The sequence below is a fragment of the Sarcophilus harrisii genome, chromosome 2, assembly GCF_902635505.1.
Source record: "Sarcophilus harrisii chromosome 2, mSarHar1.11, whole genome shotgun sequence".
NCBI classification, from domain to species: domain Eukaryota; kingdom Metazoa; phylum Chordata; class Mammalia; order Dasyuromorphia; family Dasyuridae; genus Sarcophilus; species Sarcophilus harrisii.
The window spans coordinates 652770988-652789768 of record NC_045427.1 but is presented as its reverse complement, the minus strand read 5'-3'; the positions used below and the strand labels follow the sequence as shown (position 1 = coordinate 652789768).

The 18781-nt window shown below is 52.0% G+C and overlaps 1 protein-coding gene across 2 annotated transcripts in view; it reads left to right on the top strand.

Annotated features, from left to right (window-relative positions):
- Positions 1-7458: 7458 nt before the first annotated feature.
- Positions 7459-18781, top strand: part of FAM53B (family with sequence similarity 53 member B) — a 69726-nt gene continuing 58403 nt past the window's right edge. Inside the window, exon 1 of one of the 2 annotated variants that reach the window (XM_031956998.1) lies at positions 7459-7509. The gene's annotated coding sequence lies outside the window, so the exon portion shown is untranslated. Of the gene's footprint in view, positions 7510-7632; positions 7688-18781 lie in introns of those variants that run through there. The other variant, XM_031956997.1, reaches the window with a different exon arrangement.

The window sequence follows — 18781 nt, the reverse complement described above, 5'->3', positions numbered from 1 at the left end:
GGAGCAGGAAGCCCAGCTCCAGAGTCTGGTTTCATGAGCTAGCCAGCCTGTCCCTTCCTGGTGGGAGAGGGCACTTCCTTTGTGGCAGACCTTTCTCTGGCAGCGCCCTGAGAGTAGAAGAGCGGGGCTGGGCAGGGGTCAGTGCCCTCAGTAAGAGACAGGAACCACAAGGAATTTCCCCATTCAGAGAATGCAGGTCCTGATGGTGATCCCAGATGAACAGACCCGGGGACGACGCCAGGCAGCAGCATCTCTGCGGGGTTTGATTTGGGGCCCCAGGCCTAGGATTTTATGGTTTAGGGAACTCCCAGGAAGGAAACTCCATCTGCCCAGGCAGCCTGGCTCCAGTTCTGCCCTCATTCTGGTCTTCAGCCCACACTTTCCTGGCCTGTGCCTGTGCCCAGTGAGGCCGGGAAGGAGGCCCTCGGGGGGCACCTGGCAGTAGGAAAGCGTCCCCAGGGGACCTCAGGTAGATGGAGGAGGTCCCTCGTCTGTAAGATGGGGACGATGGCCAGCCCACGTGCCCACTCGTCCGCCTCAGGAAAGTCCAGTCAGAGGGGCCTGTTCCATGTGCTTTGTGACTAAAAGTCTCGCACACACGTACACGCAATACGTGGATCTATAAACACACACACATGCATGAGCACACACACACCAGCATACGTGGCCACACACATGATTACATATGTACTTTGTGGTATTTTTTCCTTTTTCTTGATAGATTTTATTTTTCCAAATACACATAAAGATAGTTTTTCAACATTCATTTTTATAAGACTTTGTGTTCACTTTTTTCCTCCCTTTACCTTACCCTCACCCCCAAGAAGCAAACAATCTCATATAGCTTAAACACGTGCAATCTTTTAAACATATTTCTATAACTGTCACATGTGCAAGAAAAACCAGACCAAAAGGGAAAAACACAAGAAATTAAAAAACAAAAAAGACGAAAATACTATGTTCCAGCCACCTTCAGTCCCCATAATTGTCTCTCTGGATGCGGATGGCATTTTCCATCCCAAGTCTTGAATCAGTGCGGAGAAGAGCCAAATTGAGGTATTATTATTATTATTATTATTATTTTTATCAAACTGATGAATGAAAACACATCCAGATAGAAATTACGTTATCTCGTCCCCGTGTTGTTGTTCGCCTTTTTGTCCCTAGACCTTCTTGGCTTTTGTCCTGGGATCCAATGTCACCGAGAGTACCGTTGGTTAGTCTGGCTGCATTTCAGTAGATCCTGGGACTGATAGAGTGAATAAAGCCTGCTTGGGGGAGCCTCCCGGATGCTTTTTGTTTATTTGGTCTTTTTCTTGGAACATTGTGGTGAATTTCTCAACACATGGACTACTGATAAGATGAGAGAAATGAAGACAAGGTTGGCTTGGTTTTATTCTGGTTAACTCAATCCGTCAAGAAACATTTATGTCCCCGCTCTGTGCCAGGAACTGAGCTAAACCCTCCCAAGAGCTTCATCCCAGCCATCTCAAGAACATTCTGAAAAGTCATCAATAAATCATGTACATCTTTAAGGCAAACTATTTTTAAAATAGGTTAATAATTACCTGGTTTTGATGAAAGCTTTTTCTTTTGTAAAAGTTAGGAATTGCTGCGAAGTAAAATATGTAAAAATTTTAAAAGAAGAGACAGTACTGCCTAATGGACAGAGTCCTGGCCTTGGGATAAGGGAAGCCTTGAGTTCAAATCCTACTTCAAGCATTTCCTACCTGGGGATGATAATATTTTCCTCAAAGAGTTGTTGGGAGCATCATTGATTTTGTAAATATTGTGATACATTTAGAAAGGATTCTCTATAACTTATTATTGGTCTGGACTTATGATTTTATTGATTTAGGAAACTTAAAAAAATCTTTTTATTTTCAAAATGCATGAACATAGTTTTCAACATTCACCCTTGCAAAACCTTGTGTTCCAAATTTTTCTCCCTTCTCCTGCCCCCTCCCCTAGGTAACAATAATGCAATACAGGTTAAATATGTGCAATTCTTCTAGAAAAAAAAAATCAGATCAAAAAGGAAAAAAATGAGAAAAAAAAAAACAAGCAAGCAAACAACAACAAAAAGAGTGAGAATACTATGTTGTGATTCACATTCAGTTCCCACAGTCCTCTTTCTGGGTGCAGAAGGCTCTATTACAAGACCATTGCAACTGGCCTGAATCACCTCATTGTTGGAAAGAGTCCTGTCCATCAGAAATAATGATCATATAATCATGCTGTTGTCATGTACAACGATCTCCTGGTTCTGCTCACTTCACTTAGCATCAATTCACATAGGTCTTTCCGGGCCTCTCTGAAATCATCCTGCTGATCATTTCTTATAGAACAATAATAATCCATAACATTCATATATCACAATTAATTCTGCCATTCCCCACTGATGGGCATCCACTTGCTTTCCCATTCCTTGCCACTTCAAAAAGGGCTGCCACAAACATTTTTGCATATGTAGGAGCTGTAGGGAACTTCTTTTAAAAATCCTTCCTTCCTTCTTTTCTTCCTTTCTTCTTCCCTTCCTCCCTCCCCGCTCTCTTTCCTTCTCTCCACTCCAAATAAACCCCCACTACCCCAATCCTTGTAACAAAAAAGCATAACCATACAAAAGCAAACCACAGCTGTGCTACATCTAAAACACACGTCTCACTTTGTACCTTCCTACCTTCCTTCTCCCAGGTTTGTTATCAGTCCTCTGGAATCATGGCTGCTCGTTGCATTGATTATGCTTTTAAATGTCTCAGAGTTGTCTTCCTCTTCTCTGTTATCCTGTCTAAATTATTGTCCCGGTTCTGTATCAGTTCATACAAGCCTTTCTTGGATCCCCAGATTCCGTCCCTTTCATATATTTCTGTGATGAAAGAATATTTCATTGCTCCATAGAACTATTTTTGTTTTCTGATTGAAAGTGATGTGCCAGATGACGTTGTTTCACTCAAATTCATGTGACTGAATCATTGTTTGATTGAATTTGAATCTTCTGAACATCTTTTAACACTTGATTTTTGTAAAATCTTTTTGGGTGTACACGTGCGGTAGACCCAGCAAGCCTCCGTCTGTCATTGACATTATATCGACCCCAGGGAGGATCTGTAGCCCCCGCAAAGACCAGGCCAGTATTAATTGTGCCTTCAAATCTAAACACGCAAAAAGGCTAACTGAGTCTAATGCGAAGTTGAGTGTCCAAATATAATATGTTAACACAGGCTGCCAATGTCTTAGGGTGATATTAGGCCTCGATAGCTTAAAACGGCACAAAGACTTTGGGGACAGTTTACACCTATTGCCTGTGTTCTCTCTAGGAGGGTGACCAACAATAAATGTGAGTGTCAGGCCATTCTTTACAAAATGGAATCTCTCTTACCCCCAAAACCTCTCCATGAGCTGCTCTCTTTCTCCTTCATCTCCTGACCCCAGGCTCTCTTGTGCCACAAGCCGCAAGCATGACATCTGTGGTGTTTCAGCACCTGCCAACTTGGAAGTCGAGGTCTGTGCCCGGGCTGGAGGCTTCCAAGCCCCACTCTGTGGCACACAAAGCCGTCCCAGCTGGCCGGCTTTCTTACCTCAGTGGGGCTGGTCAGGCAGCTCCCAGACTGTGGGGCTTTCAGTGGTGCTTTCCCCCTCGAGCTGCATTCAACTCTCAATTCTGCCAAAGGAGCTAGATGGGTGTCATCAGACGGCTTGGCTAGTCTGCACTGCAAGGGACTCTTAAGTCTCTGAATTATAAGGCTCAACGCACCGATTACAGAGCAACTATATTGGTTATAGTTCATTCCCTTCTGGGGACAAGTCAAAGGCCACGAGATAAATGGGGCTCGGTGCCTTGGGACGGGCTTAAGCACCTGAGCTGGGAGCACAGGCCTCGGGAGGCCCCACAGGGAACATTTCCTTCCTGAACAGCCAACTCCCAAAATAGAGCCTTTCTCATAAGATTGATTGTCAAGTTCTCTCTACAGCCGTGCTTCCAATTTCCCTCCATGAAGTTAGCTCTGTTCCCAGTAGCCGGTTATCACAGAAACTGTCTCGGAAAGCTTGGGCTGTGTCTGTCATCTCATAATCCATCATGAGCCATTTATCAAGGTTCTGCTTTTGAAAAAGAGCCCTCTCCGATGTAAAAAGTGGCGTGTGAAATGTGACTGACACTGGCAGTAACAGAGGGAAGGCGAAGGGGTTCATTAATTCTCGGGCACCTGCATGTCCTTGGTGTGCAGATCCAGCTCATCCGATCCCTGGAATCGGGGGTCAGTTCTGGGAGGAACTCCTCTTGTTGAACAAGCGGTGTTGAGCTCCTTCCCAGACCAGGGCTGCAGGGGTCAGTCTGGCTCATTAATAATGAGGGACAAACTGAACATCGAGAGATCTGGCTCTCTGCTTTGGGAGCTTTGGATTTATTTCTTCTAAAGAAACAGAAACAGATTCATCCAGCTACAAAAGGGTCCCTTTTGTTGCCTTTCAGTGCTTTGCCTCCCTCAGTTCAGGTTGACCCTAGTGAACCTTTGCTTAGCCTGTCCATACAAGGTCCACTTGGCTGGGCCTTCCTCCAGAATGGCCATGTTTCATTGCCCGCTGTTTCTCAGGATATGTTTATGTGTTTTTTTGTAATTCTTTTTCCCTCCACAACTCTGAGGCTATGGTGAAGATTGTAATGCTTCCTCCATCTTCACCCAGGGATGGAGGTCCGAATGGGGTCTGATGACTGAATGAACCCTATTTTATTGTATCGGGAAGGTGTAATTTGGGGTAATCACCCCAATGCACCCACAGGAGTATGGATTCATAATAAAGAGGGGAAACTGCCTTAAGGATCTCCCCTATCAACTTGCTTTTAGAGGCTGGGGGCTGTATCTTAGCTCTGCTGCTCCACTTTTTGATGAAGCCATGGGCTGAAGGGAAACAGACGGCCTTGTCCTTCGAAGGGATCCCCATACTGTTTCTAATGCTTCAAAATGTAGCCACTGACTGAATTCCCATCTGGATGCTGATAGTTTGGAACTCCTCTTTTGCTGGACTTTTGTAGTTGTCGTGGCTGAAAAAATCCCCTCACTCCCCAGAGAGCCTCTTTCCCTGGAGCTGGCTGGATGCTCCTGATGTCACGCCCATTTCTGAAGTTTTCTAGCCCACCCCAGGCCCACCTCTGAGCGTGGGTGCTAGCTCTGAGCAGGATTTCACAGGAGGTATGCCATAGGATAGAAGGCAGCCACAGCGGTTTGTGTTATATGGGAACACCGGATAGTAGAGGGCTCAGATCCCCCCAGAAATAGGAATTACCCATCATTCTCTGTGTGGCCCATCTTACAAAGTTGTTAACTAGTGCAGTGGGACTGACGAGCTCTTCTCCAGAAGGTCCAGAACAACAGGGTGTGCCGGGAGGGGCCGTGGCCCTCTCTGCACATGTGTGAGAACAAGACTGCTCAGAAGAAAGGAAACAAACAGGAAACCTACTAGTGCTTGCAGGCCTCCCAAAGCAGCCCATTTCAGGGGACCTGATGGCCGTTGTTTGCCAGCAGGAGTCACTATCAGCCTCCTAATGAAAAGGCTCTTTCTGGCAGTGAGTGGCAGAGCAGGGAGGTGATGGGACAGCAGCAAGGAAGCCCTGATGTTTGTCAATAAGTACCCGTGTTCCTGAGTGGATCAGCTGCCCGGCTTGTTCTGGACTCCACGCATGGAAGCATTTGCAAAGCCCAAGCTTGGATTCTGAGAACATTTTTAACGCAACGGCATATAGGTAAGTGCCGATGCTGCCAAGATCTGAGCCTGAAGCACAGCAACTGGTCTTGGCTTTCTTAAGATCGGTGGGTCCCTTCTGGTCTTCTCCACTCGAAATGAGTAGATCCAGAGATGGGAAGTCTCCCCGATCCCCAGCAGAACTGGCCGGAGTGGGCCACACTCGGTGTGAAAGTGGACATGGGCTGAGGCTCTCTGGGAAGAATGGGCCTAATGAGTAGATCCAGAGATGGGAAGTCCTCCCTGATCTCCCAGCAGAACTGGCTGGAGTGGGCCATGCTGGGTGTGAAAGTGGACATGGGCTGAGGCACTCTGGGAAGAATGGGCCCAGTGTGATCAAAAACTTCAATATCTCGGCAATAGCCATGAAATCGAAGCGTTTCCTGAGTGCGCCCGAACTCAAGAAGTTCATTGATGTTTGATGCTGGGGATTGAAACGTTGGATTAAAACCAATTAAATGTTCCTAGAAGCAACAAGAAAGTTTCTTGATTTATCACTAGGCCCATTCAAATGGCTCAGACACCGTCCATCTGAAGTAATGAGGTGTTTTGTTTTTTTGGCACGAGGGAACAAAGCAAGAAGGGGGAGGACGCTGAAAAATCTGGCACTTTTAGGAAGCCCATTTCTCCAGAAATGTGAAGTCTTTTGGGGGGAAGCAAAAGGGGAGAAAGTGAAGGTCACCTAAAGGACCAAAGAGAAGGAGAGAGAAGAAATCCTGGCCTCGGCTGGCTAAGGAAGGAAAGCAATCCAAGTCTCTCCCCCCCACCCCACCCCCCCAGGTAAGGAGCACAATGAACACGAGGCTTATTCCAGGGGGGTGGGGGGCATTCCTGAACTAAAGTCAACATCCCAAGTTGCCGAGCCAAACACCGCCGGCCTCTGCTTAGCAACCGCCAAGCCTCCCTTAAGCAGCTGAGTGGATTTGGGATGTGGCCGCCCAAGGACCCGTTCTTTTATTTCATTCCAGGCCCTCTAGGTTAGGAAAAGAGCCATTTTTTTTTCTAAAGGAACAATGCACCCACAATCCCTCGCCCTCCCCTTCTCCCCATAAACGGAAATAAACTTTGGGATCAACGGCGACTTCAACACCCCCACCCCCCACCCCCAACCCCCCAAGCTGGCGGCGGAGGCTGAGGAGGGCCGGGGCGCGGTGGTGGCGCGGGAGGGCGGAGGGCCGGGGCCCATCCCGGGGCGCTCTCACCTGGGCAGGTGGGCGGGGAAGCAGGCCCGGGACTGCGGGTGGGCCCCGCGCCCTCCCCTGCGGGGCAGTCCGAGCCGCCGGCCCCTTTCTCAGGACGCCCTCTAGCAGAGCCAGCCCCCAGCACACCACGCGCTGCCGCTTCCCAGCCCGCCCGCCCCCCGCCCACTGGAGGCTCCGTGCGCGCACACACACGCGCACAGCCCGACACACGCGTCCATGCCCACACGCCCCCGTGGGTTCGGGCCACACGCCGCCGCCGCCGCGCCTCGGAGCCCCGGGCCGGCAGAGAGCGGGCGGGCTGGGGCTGGGCGGGGGCGGGGGGCGGCGGCGGCCGAGGTGGGAGTAGCGACAGCAGCAGCAGCAGCAGCAGCAGCAGCAGCGGGAGGAGGACCAGCGGCGGCGGCAGCAGCAGGAGGAGCAGCAGCAGCAGCAGCAGCGGCAGCAGCAGCGGCGGCAGCAGCAGGACCCCCAGCAGCAGGAGCCCCGCGGCAGCGGCCGGCCCGGCGGGGCCAAGCCCGGGGGCGGCGCGGCCCGGCACTGCGCGGCGCGGCCCGGCCCTGCCCTCTGGGTGAGCGCCTTTTAAAGGGACTAGTTGCGAACAGTTCAGGAAGTGACAAGTCTATTTCCTCCCCGTTCGCAGATCGCTACAAAGCGCAGCTGCTCTCGGCTCCCGCCGCCCCGCGCCCGCCGCCGCCAACTTCCCGAGGGGATCCGCGCCGCCGCCGCGGGAGCTCGCCCGAGCCAGAGTAAGACCCGCTCCGAGCGGCTGCGCCCCGCGCCCTGCTCCCGCGGCCCGGGCCCACGCCGCCGCCGCCGCCGCCGCCAGTGGGCTGGCCCTGCCGGGGCAGACAGATATTGTTACAATGTGTCCGAGCGAGCCGGGCGCGCGGACCCCGCGGGCTCCGGGCCGGCTCCGGCCGCGCTCGCTCGCTCCCCTCTGGCTTTTTGTCCGCGCGCGGCGCCGCCGGGGAGCGGAGCCCGTGGGGGGCAGAGGGGCCGGGCCGGGATGAGGGCTCGGCGGAGCGCACGGCGGCCGGGGAAAGCGAGCCCAGGCGGCGGCCCGGACGCGGCAGCCCGCTCGGGGGTCCCCGCGGCGCCGGGCGGCTCGCCCCAAAGTTTCCGATTTAGCGGCAGACAACTCTTTTGTTTGCCTAAGTTTACGCGTGCCCGGGGCGGGCCGGGGGCACGGGAGGCTGGGGCCGCGCGCTGCCGCCCGCGCCCGGGAGGCCGGGGTAGCGGGAGGCGTGCTCGCCGCCTGGCTTCGCGTGCATTTATTTTGGTTCCACGCGGGAGTGGGGCGGTGGAGGCGGGGTTGGGGGAGGGGGCGGCTCGCTGACTCGCACGCTCTGCTCTGCCGCTCGGCTGCTGGGTACGGCCCGGGGGGCACCGGGGAAATCCCCCTTTCGCCGCCCCTCCTGCGTTTGGCAGTCCCGGGGGAGCGGCCGTGGGCTGCGGAGGGCGTGGGCAGCGGCGCTGCCCGGTCTCTGGGGTCCCGCGCACGTTAGCGCAGGACCCCCGGGCGCAGACGCCGGGGACGACGCCGAGTTCCGGGCCGATGCTGCCGAGGAGCGGGGGCAGAGGGGGCGGCGCGGGCGGCCGCTGGCGCTGCCTGCTTTGGCTCCTTGGGCTGGCCGGAGGGAGGCTCGGGTTTCTCCGGTAACTCTTCCAGTGCCTCCCCGAGTGGAGCCGGGTTAATTAGCACATACTGTACTTAGAAAGATGGGGAACAAAGAAAGGCTCTTTGCAGCGTTTGATGGATGGTATTCTGCCTCCTATAGGCTACGCTGCCAGTGTTGCGTACGTTACATTACATGCTTTGTGAGTCCGGACTGGGGAAGAAGTGGCCCTGGCAGCGCGGGGGAGCTCCGGCCCGGCTGCTTCCCCACCTGTGGGTGCCAGGCCAGCGGCTCCCAGCTCGCCACTCCCTGCAGAAGGGCAAAGCCCAGCTCTCCCCAGCTGGGGACAGTTAGAAAACTGTGTGTGTGTGTGTGTGTGTGTGTGTGTGTGTGTGTGTGTGTGTGTAACGGACTGCTGGAGTGGTGGGAATGCCACTCTACCCTCCCTGGAGGAGCCCCTTCTGGTGGAGGGTGCCTGGAGCACGTGGGGAAACTTCCAAGGACCTGGCTTCCCGGTGCTAGCCACTGCCCCAGCCTGGAGAAGCCAGAGGCCCCTGGCCTGAGCCCCAGAGAAAAGCAGGATATCACTGCAACCTCCAGGGAGGGAAAAGCAGTCTGGGGCAAACACGGCCTGGAGATCCCGGCCTGCGCACCCCGAGTGAGCCTCCAGTGCTTGGGAGGGTGGAAGTAATTGCTAGTCTCCGAAATCTCCCTCCGGGGAGAAGTTTGCATGTTAACCGAAACTGAGAGATTGCTGGAAAAGCATGTCAAGTTGACCAGCTTCTGCTTTCATTTACCGGGAGCACTTCAGCAGTAAATTGTGAGCCAGAATTGCTCTTGTTTAAGGAACCTTACTCGACTCCTAACCCCCCTCCACACACCGCATCTCACACACACACGGTCAGGAGGACAACAGGAACCAGCAACATTTGCCTCCTAATCCCCCCTCCACACAACACAACACACACACACACACACACTCACTCTCTCTCTCACACACATACACACACACACACACACGCCAGTTTGGTCAGGAGGACAACAGGAACCAGCAACATTTGTCCATACTGGCCATCCTTTTTTGTCGGAGAGAATGGACACCTTCAGGCTCATACTTCTTCAGCCTTTCCGCCTCATTCCCACAGGGACCTGGTGTTTATTCCACCCAGGGTGGGTGCCCCGCTGTCACCAGCTCTGTGGAACTTAGAGCCCTGATCCGATTGACTTCTCTAAACCCAAATAGGGAAGGAGAGTTGTCTGGGTCTTTCTCCATAATGGCCAATGCCTTTTCTGCTGCCCCCCCCCCCAAAGGAGTGGGGGAGAAGAGGCGTTCCATGCAACAAGGTGATCTTAAGGTTGAAGCCTTGATGTGTTTGCCTGAGTCTGTTTTTTCCTCCCTGGGAGGCTGGGGTGATATTCTGCCTTTATCTCTATCTTAAAACAAAACAATTTGGTGATAACAGCTGATATTGTAACTGCTGGCTGAAACTAGAGTTCACTTGGATGAGCCAAGTCTGTCTATTCAAACAGTAGCTCTCCCACCTATCATCGGCTTGGCCAAGAGATCTGTGACTCAGTTTCTCTGTTCTCCCTTTAAGAGAGAGAATCAGCTTTTGTAATATAACAGCTCGTTCCAGTCCTTATGCAAAAAACCAAGCAACTAACTGTCCAACCCTAAATCGAGGAAAGCTGGCGCCTCTTTGAAACGTTACCTCTGGTGCTTTCAAGAGTAGGGTGCTTCAAGTGGATTCTCTCTAATATGTCTTTCAAAACTCAGATGCTCCGACTTCTGGTGTTGCTGTGCCATCTGTTTCAGTCTGGGGCTCAACTTCCTCTCAGGAGGCAGCAGAGAGATGGGCCTTCTTGGGAGACCATTCTGGGATTAGGCAGCAGAGGATGCTGGAGAGCAGCGTGGTGTTCACGTGAGGCTTTGGAACTGAAAAGGGATTTTGGAGGTCATTGAGTCTCATCCTCCCTTTTTACAGATGGGGAAACTGAGTTCAGAAAGTCACCAGGGTAGTAAATGACAGACCCAACTTCTGAACCAGCTTCTCTGACTCGAAATCCGGAGGAAAAAGATTTTGCTTCATCCTTGATATTATCTACAGCTGAAGGGAGGGCAGCTGAATGATCATTTCAAGCTCAATAAATGTGTTTTCTCTGCAGCCTAAAAACATCTTTTCCAAAAAAGCAGAAACAAAAGCCCAAACAAGTAAAATGGCCAAAGAAAACAGGCCGCCACTGCACACCTTTCCAGCGTGTAACAAAAGAAACCTGGCGGCATCATTTGTTATGTAATAAGCTGATAAAACAAGTTCCAGGTTTAGATGGAAACCAGATGTGGAGAGAGGCTCTAATTGTTCCAGCAAGCGGGCATTCTGGTGAAATCACCAGCGTTTGCAGCCCGGAGAGGTGCTGTTATTTTGCACTGGGCTCAGGGAGAAATCTGCAGCTTGGAGGTGCTCTGGATTTTGCTGCTTTGGCCGTGTCTCCGTTTTCACTCACATTCTTCATCTCTGTTGAAAGAGCCCTTTCCTTGCCAGCATTCATGCCTGCCTGGGGCTTGGCTCCGTTGGCCCGGGCTGGCCCGGCTCGGCTGGGCTCAGCCTGGTCTGGCTCGACTTAGTCTGGGCCAGCCTGGTTCGGCCCAGTTCAGCTCGGTCTGGCTTTTTGGTCTAGCCCAGCTCGAGTCAGCTCAGTATGGCCCGGCCCGGCTCGGCCCGGTTCAGTCCGGCTCAGCTTACTAACCCCAGCCCGGCTTAGCTTATCTCGTCTTGGCTCACCTTGGCCTGGTCTGGCTCAGCTGGGCCCATCCTGGTCTGCCCAACTCTGCTGCTCCCTTGCTTGCTCCTGAGGCGGCCATGATTCCCCTCCTGAATAGGGGGCACTCTGAAAAGTGCCCTGCCCTTCAGAGCCTCCCACTCCTTGGCCAGAGGCCCTGATGGACTTTCCCGAAGGGGGAACTTTCCGATTTGCCGTCCCCTTCTCTCCCTTTCCCCTGCCTCTTTTGGAGCGCATGTGGGCTGTCTGTATAGAGTCCTTGTGTCCTGTGTGGCAGGGCCTGGCCTGGATTACCCGGCCTCGGCAGTGCTGGGTGCAGAGCTTGGGGCCAAGCCAGAGATCTTCTGTGCCCAGAGACCTTTCCTTCCAGAGTGGGCAGGGTGATTTACATCACTCTGACTAATGGTCCTACTGCTTACATGTCTGGATTCAAAAGCAGTTTGTTCTTCTCTTCGGAGCTAGGTTTAAAGGCTGAGACTGTGCCTGTCTGTCCCATCCAGCTCTGCTTCTTACTCCCTGGTACAGGTGACTTCTCAGGGCCTCAGTTTGCCCAGCTGTAAAATGGTGGCTTGGTTTGGATGGCCTTGAAATCCCTTCTAGTTCTCAGTCTCTGATCTTGGAATATGACTTACCTTCTTGTCGCAGTCATTCTCTTTACCAAACAACTCTATTTTAGGACATAGTCTCTTGTGAAAATTTGGCATCCAGGCTCGTCCGTCCTTCTTCCTTCCTTCCTTCCTTCCTTCCTTCCTTCCTTCCTTCCTTCCTTCCTTCCTTCCTTCCTTCCTTCCTTCCTTCCTTTCTTTCCTTTTCTTCTTCCTTCCTTTCCTTCTTCCTCTCTTCTCTCCTCTCTCTCTCTCTCTCTCTCTCTCTCTCTCTCTCTCTTCCTTCCTTCCTTCCTTCCTTTCCTTCCTTCCCCCCCTTTTACTCACTCTCTTTCTTTCAAGCTTTTTATTTTCAAAGCATATGCCTGGATAATTTTTCAACATTGATCCTTGCACAACCTTGTGTTCCAACTTTTCCCTTCCTTCCCCCACCCCCTCCCCATATGGCCGGTAATCCAATATATGTTAAACACGTTAAATCCAATATATGTACACATATTTATACAATTCTTGCTGCGCAAGAAAAATCAGATCAAAAACAAACAAAAAAAGAAAACAAAATGCAAGCGAACAGCAACAGAAAGAGTGAGAATGCTGGGCTGTGAGCCACCCTCAGTCCCCAGGCCTCTCTCTGGGTGCAGATGGCTCTCTCTATCATAAGCCCATTGGCCCTGCAGGCCCATTTCTTGATGTCGCTCTTCTTAACTTTGCTGAAACTTTGTCTGTGGCAATGCTAGTTCTTGTCTAAAAGTTGCTTTGAGATCTACAATTGAATGCAGAGCAAGAAATGGTCAAACAGCTTTCTGCTGGCAAGAAAGGTTCCTTAGAAAACACATCTTGATGTGAGGGAGTGATAAGGAAAGGGGGGAGAGAGGGAGGAGAAGGGAGATGGGGAGTGGAGGGACAATTTCCCCCAGCAGCATCTGGAGAAAGTGAAATGTTTCACTGGTTGGCAAAGTTTTGAAGGGCCGGCCTGTTTATTTGGGGAGGAGGAGGAGGAGAGCAGAAGGCTTAGGAATGACAGAGGAGGGAGAGATGGAAAGAAGCCCTGCAGGGGTGTCTCAAGGCGCAGCGGAGAAAGCTCGGGAAGAACCTTCCAGGAGTTTGCATTTCAAAGATTCCACCTTGTAGAATTTCCTCTTGGGTTAAGGATCAGTGGGATGGGAATCTGGCCTGTTCTCTGCCTGGCCTGCACTAGGGAACTTGCAGCTCACGTGGCCAGGGCCTCCAGGGCCCCCGAAGACTGAGCCTGGAAACTGTACCCTCCCCTAGGCCCTTCTGTCAGAGCCCCGGGGACCTTGAGTGTAAGGGAGGCCAGGTGAATGGAGGGAATGTTTCCATCACTTCATTCTGCTGAGATTGAAAGCATGGCAGGCTTTTGGCCCAAGAATGGATCACTAGGTCACCCCTGAGTTTGCTTTTCTCCTTCCCTCCCAAATAGACTTCCCCTCCCGTGCCCCCCGCCGCCCCCACCTTGGCCGCCCCCACCTTGGCTGCCTCCTAGCCGGGCTCTGTGGGCTGAGGACAGAAAAGATGGCTTCAGGAAGGCTGAAGCCAAGATGGTTGTCAGTGGTTATCCTGGTTTTGCATGAGTTTGCCCTGAAGTGAAGGTTGCTGTGTTTACTAGATGGAGGCCCTGCCTGGGTCCTGTTTTATCTCAAAGGGGAAATTTTGTTTAGTCTTGTTAATGCTCAGCTCGGATGGAGAAATGTCCGGGGGGTTCTGGAGCTCTGGGCTTCCTGATCTGAACGTGGGTAATTCGTTTGAAAGCTTTTGCTCATTCAGAGAGCTTTGGTGCACCTTTTATTTAAAAAAAGAGAGAAAGAAACCCATTTCTTAAAAAAAAAAAATGCTTCTTCCTTACCTGTCGGATGCTCCTGCCCCCGTCCTTAGTCCCATCCAAGTCTCCACTTACCAGATTGAGAAGATCTTTTCCAGCTTTTGGGGTCGTTGGTTGTAGTTCCCATTTTGTAAAGTCAGTGGCATTATGATGCCTTCGCCACAATTTTGTTCAATATCAGGTTTTGTTTACGTGCTCGAAGTAATCTAATAATCAGATCCAATCATTCAGCGGACAGGAACTTGGCGTGCTCTGGGCTCACAAAAGGAGGGGGGAGCCCCGAACTTGTTTCAGATCTGCGAGAGGAAGATGTCCCAGGGAGGGGGGGGGGGCGAGTGTGTAGTCTTGGGGGAGCCATTTCCGGGGGTCCCCGAGAACAGCCCAGCGGCCTGCTCAGGCTTCCCTTTCTGACAGTGAGGTGGGTGCAGGGGCCGTGAGCAGGGGAATCTGCCCTTTGGGATGGAACAAACCCATCTTTTGAACTGAGTGCTTTTGAGTTTAGAGTTATATTTGCCTGCATGGGAGTGACTCCGGGTCCTTGGGAGCTCTGGCAGCTCTGGTCTGAGTGGAGGTGCTTCTAGGGCAGCCCTCACGAGGGACAGAACATTAAAGGCTAAATTTAGAGAGGTACCCAGCTGGCCACATGGTGATAAATGCAAGGAACCAGCCTTTATTAAGCACCGACTGTATACTGCACATGGGAATAGGTGCTGGGGATGCAAATATAGTAAATGAAACATCCCACTCCCAAGAAGTTTACATTTGTGTGTGTGTCTGTATACACAGATTATATATATTCATGCACAGAATAAACATAAAGAATAAATGCAAATAAATTCCAGATAGTTAAATACAGGCTAATTGGGGGAGCACTGCCAGTTGGCACAATGTGGTGCTCGGGCCTTGCCGGGAAGGGAGGCCGGGATTCGGTGAAGGAGGGATCAGCAGAACGTACATCCCAGACATGGGGGTGTCCAGTGCAAAAGCAGAGGTGGGAGACGGAGCCATGTGGGAAGAACAGAAGGAAGATTCGTTTGACTGACTTGCAGAGTGCGTGTTGGGAGGGATGGGGGGAGGCTGGAGGAGACAGCAGCGTATAAATGAATTTGGAAAGGCAGACGTGGCCAGGTTGTGGAGGATTTTAGAAAGTAAACAGAAGGCTTTATCTTAGAGATACAAGAACCACTGAAATTGATATCGATTAGGAGAGCCACGTAGTCAAATCAGGAGAATCAGTTATGAGATTGATTGGAGGATGGACTGGGGGGGAAAGAGCCTGGGGGGGGGGCATTTTTGCCATCTCTAGGTGAGAACTGATGAGGGGCTGAACTAAGGGAGTGAGTGACCTGTGGGTGGGGAGAAGTGATTGGGTGGAAGAGCCGCAGTTAGAAGCAGTAACATTGGCTCACTGAGGGGACAGGGGGGGGATTGGAAGATGTGGGGGGTTGGAAGGACTGAGGGGACTTGGTGAGGGAGAGGGGAGTCTAGATGAGGGGAAGGTTGGGGGGGGGAGGAGAAAGCAAGTCTTATTTTGGACACACTGAGTGTGAGGCAGCTCTAGGAGAGCCAGTTTGAGACGTCCAGGAGGAGTTTGTGATGTAGGCTCGGAGCTCTGGGGAAAGCCTAGGGCTGGATATAGAGGTTTGGGTGCTGCTGAGAGAGATTTTAATTAAACCCTTGGGTGCTGTTGAGGTCATCAAGGGAGAGAGTATAAAGGGAGGAGGCCCCGATGGCTGCTGTAAGAACCCTCCCGGATGAACTCACACATCCTGAAGCTGCCGAAAAGAACCGGCTTCTGCCCCCTTTGGTCCCTTGAAGCAGCGCCTCAATCCCTTCCTTGGCGCATCTCGGAGCAGGATGGCGGATAAGAGGAGGGCAGTATCTGGGTTTATTTCTAGTTGTTCTTGCTTAGGTTTAGGGTTCCTGGCCTTGTTACTAGAGCTCCCACCCAACACATTGGACCGGGGCCAGCTTTCACAGGAACGCTTACAGTCCCTTCTGGACCGCACACTTGTAAGGGCAGACCGAGCCCATTCCCCCCCATGCTGTGCGTAGATTACTGGCTGGGGATCCCCCCTGTCCACTTTCCTCCCTCTATTCTAAGCGTCAGAGGGCAGAGACCTGCTCTCAGCCTAGTGTGGCAAATGGTACATTTACAAATAGTAGGTGCTTAATAACTGTTGTAGTCTTGAGCCTTTCCTTATTCTGGAGGCCCAGCTGAGCTGGGGCTCTTTGCACTTAAGACCTCCCCAGGAGGCTGCTGCCAGGCCGGTCTCCTCCCTCCAAGCCAGAGCAGCCCATGGGTGAGGGAGCACAGGTCACCCGTGGGTCCTCCCTCTGAGCAGGCTCAGCACGTGGGGCTGGGGCCTGCCCTTGGCGGGGAGAATCTAATCCTAAACCTCCTCCGAAGTGCTTCATGCTCCCCTCTGTCGTGCTGGAGGGCCTAAGCCTAGAGAAGTTTGGCTTATTTTTCCTGAAATAACCAACATGAGGATTTCCTCCTCATCAGTTATTGGCCGAGCATTTATTAAGTGCCTACTGCATGTCAGACACAAATTTGGGATTTCAAAGGCAGACAAAAAATAGCCCCTGATCTCATGGAGCTCATGTGCTAAGGGGGAGACCACACGGAAATAATTAGGGACAAGCCAGTTACCTCCAGTGTAAACGGGGGTGGAGGAGGTGAGGGGAAGTGTGGAGGAGGTGAGGGAGGAGGTAGCTGAGGGGAAGGTCTCTGGGCGGTTTGGGGAAAGAGGGGACGGCAGCCTGGGAAAGACCCGCCTGACCCCCCAGCCTGGAAGGCCCCCTGTGCTCAGCTTCCTCCCTGGATGCTGCAGGCCTGTCAGCCCCAGGAATCAGCCCGCCCTTCTGGAGGTTACTTTGTATCCCGTGGCTTCCTGGTTGCTCAGTGGTGAGTGTATCACTGGGAGAAGAAAGTGCAGGCTCTGATTTGTAACTTATTTTGGCAACTTCTTAGCCTCCTGGGGAAGGGCTTTGGGCATCTGGGAGCCAATGGAAACTTTTTAGATACATTTTTCTTCTCCCTCCCACCCCCGGCATTAGCATGGAAAAGTCAGGATCATTTGAACAGGGCCAAAGTGCCTGGGAAATGCCCGAGATGGCTTCCGAGTTAATTAGCTCCGACCACTAATTTTTATCAGAAACTCCTGCTGTGATTTTAAATCCCTTTGGCTTGTCTGACAGTAGAATCCGTTTATTTACCTCGTGACTCAGTTTCCCCCATTTGAAAGTCCCACTCTAGTCAGTAGAGCGCAGGAAGGATTGGGGAAGTTTAAGACTCACCCAAAATATGGTTGAACTGGACTCCGTGGCTGCTGGGGTTCCCTCCTCCGTCTGAAACAGGGGTTGCTGGGTCTTTGTGGAGAGGGGGCATTTTCTGCTCATTAGGTCTGGAGGAGGCAAGACAGATTGCTTCTCTGCTCTGGGCCGAGTGAAGGAGGCCAGCGGGAGTCTTGTCCCACAGGCCAAGGGACGGGCCGGGATTTTCTCTGCTCTGGGCCGAGTGAAGGAGGCGAGCGGGAGTCTTGTCCCACAGGCCGAGGGATGAGCGGGATTTTCTCTTGGTGGATTTTGAAAGACCTTTTCCGCTTTCAACACGAGAGGTGGTTGGTGGGTCGCGTATTTGTTCACTAGAAAACTTGTTGCTGGGTTTAAAATAAAACCCCGCTGCCCAGATGAGTCCACTGGTGTCCTTTGAGGAAGAAGCCCTCGCGTTTGCCTATCAGATTATAGCTAGTTTCCCCAGCAGGCCTTTTCAGCATAGTTTGAGTGTTGCCTGTTCAGCTCTTCTTGGGAATTTCAGTGTTGGTTTTCTTTTAAAAACTAAACGGATCAGACTGCTCAGGGTGCCCTCTCTGAAGCCATTTAGGGACTCTGGAGCCGAGACTTAAGTGCACAAATGCTGGCAGCTCGTTTCTTCCGGAGGAGAGCCTGGTCTCGAGTTTCTGCTGACAGTTTGCCAAGCTTGAGGTGGCCCTATCTGTGCTTCTCCCTTTGGCTCCGGCTACCTTGTGCTGGCTTTGGGGCCTTCTGGCTTCCTCCTTACCATACCCCTCTTCTTCCCTGTCTGCTGTCCTAGGTCAGCAGCTCCCTCGGGACCCTGAGTGTGGATCCTACTTCTGGCTTTTCTTTTTTTGGAGGCGGCTGGGTGGCTCAGTGGTTAGAATGCCAGCCCTGAACTCGGAAAACTCTGAGGACAAATCCAGGCTCGGACACTGACTGACTGTGTCATCCTTATCTTATTGATGACCCCCATGGTATATCAGCTTGGTAGGGGAATCATTGAGGTATTGACATTTCGGTCACTTATTTGTATAATTCCAAACAGCCATGGAAGCAGAAAATGCACTGCAAGTCCCTGCTGGTGGCTTCTGGGAGTTGGAAGGATCCTCAGTGGCCACCGAGTTCAACCTTTACATGAATGAGGAAAATCATTGCCATCATCTATCTGACTTGTGGGTCTCTGGTGCCTGAGAGCCCGTGACCTCCAGAGGCAGCCGAGGCCACTTTGCCATACCTCGCACCGTTAGGGAGTTTCTCCACACGGCTAATCTATTTCCGGTGCAGTGTCTCCAAAATGATTCTGCTTCCTTGCAAATAGTACTTTTGTAAGGGTTTCATCAATCTGTTGGAACTCAGGCCATCCAGCTTCAAATGTGTGAGGGACTCTCAAGACGCTTTGAGACTTAGCAGAGCGAGGCAAATCGGAAGCAATTCAGCAGCTTCGAGGTGCCCGGAGCGGGGTGAGAGCTGATGTATCTTATGAATTGTTGGCGAGGGACTCCCCAAATCTCGTGTTTAGCGGTCTCCGGTGTCTTGTTATTTTTCCAGAGGAAGAATGGAAAGCTCATGTTGTGAGTTAGTTTGCAGCTCTACAGAAGAGGCAGAGTGAGTTAAATTTTTTCAGCTTTTACTTGGAGAAACTGGATCTGTCTGTACCCAGAGTAACTTGGTTTGGCCCTGAATGTAGGAAATGAA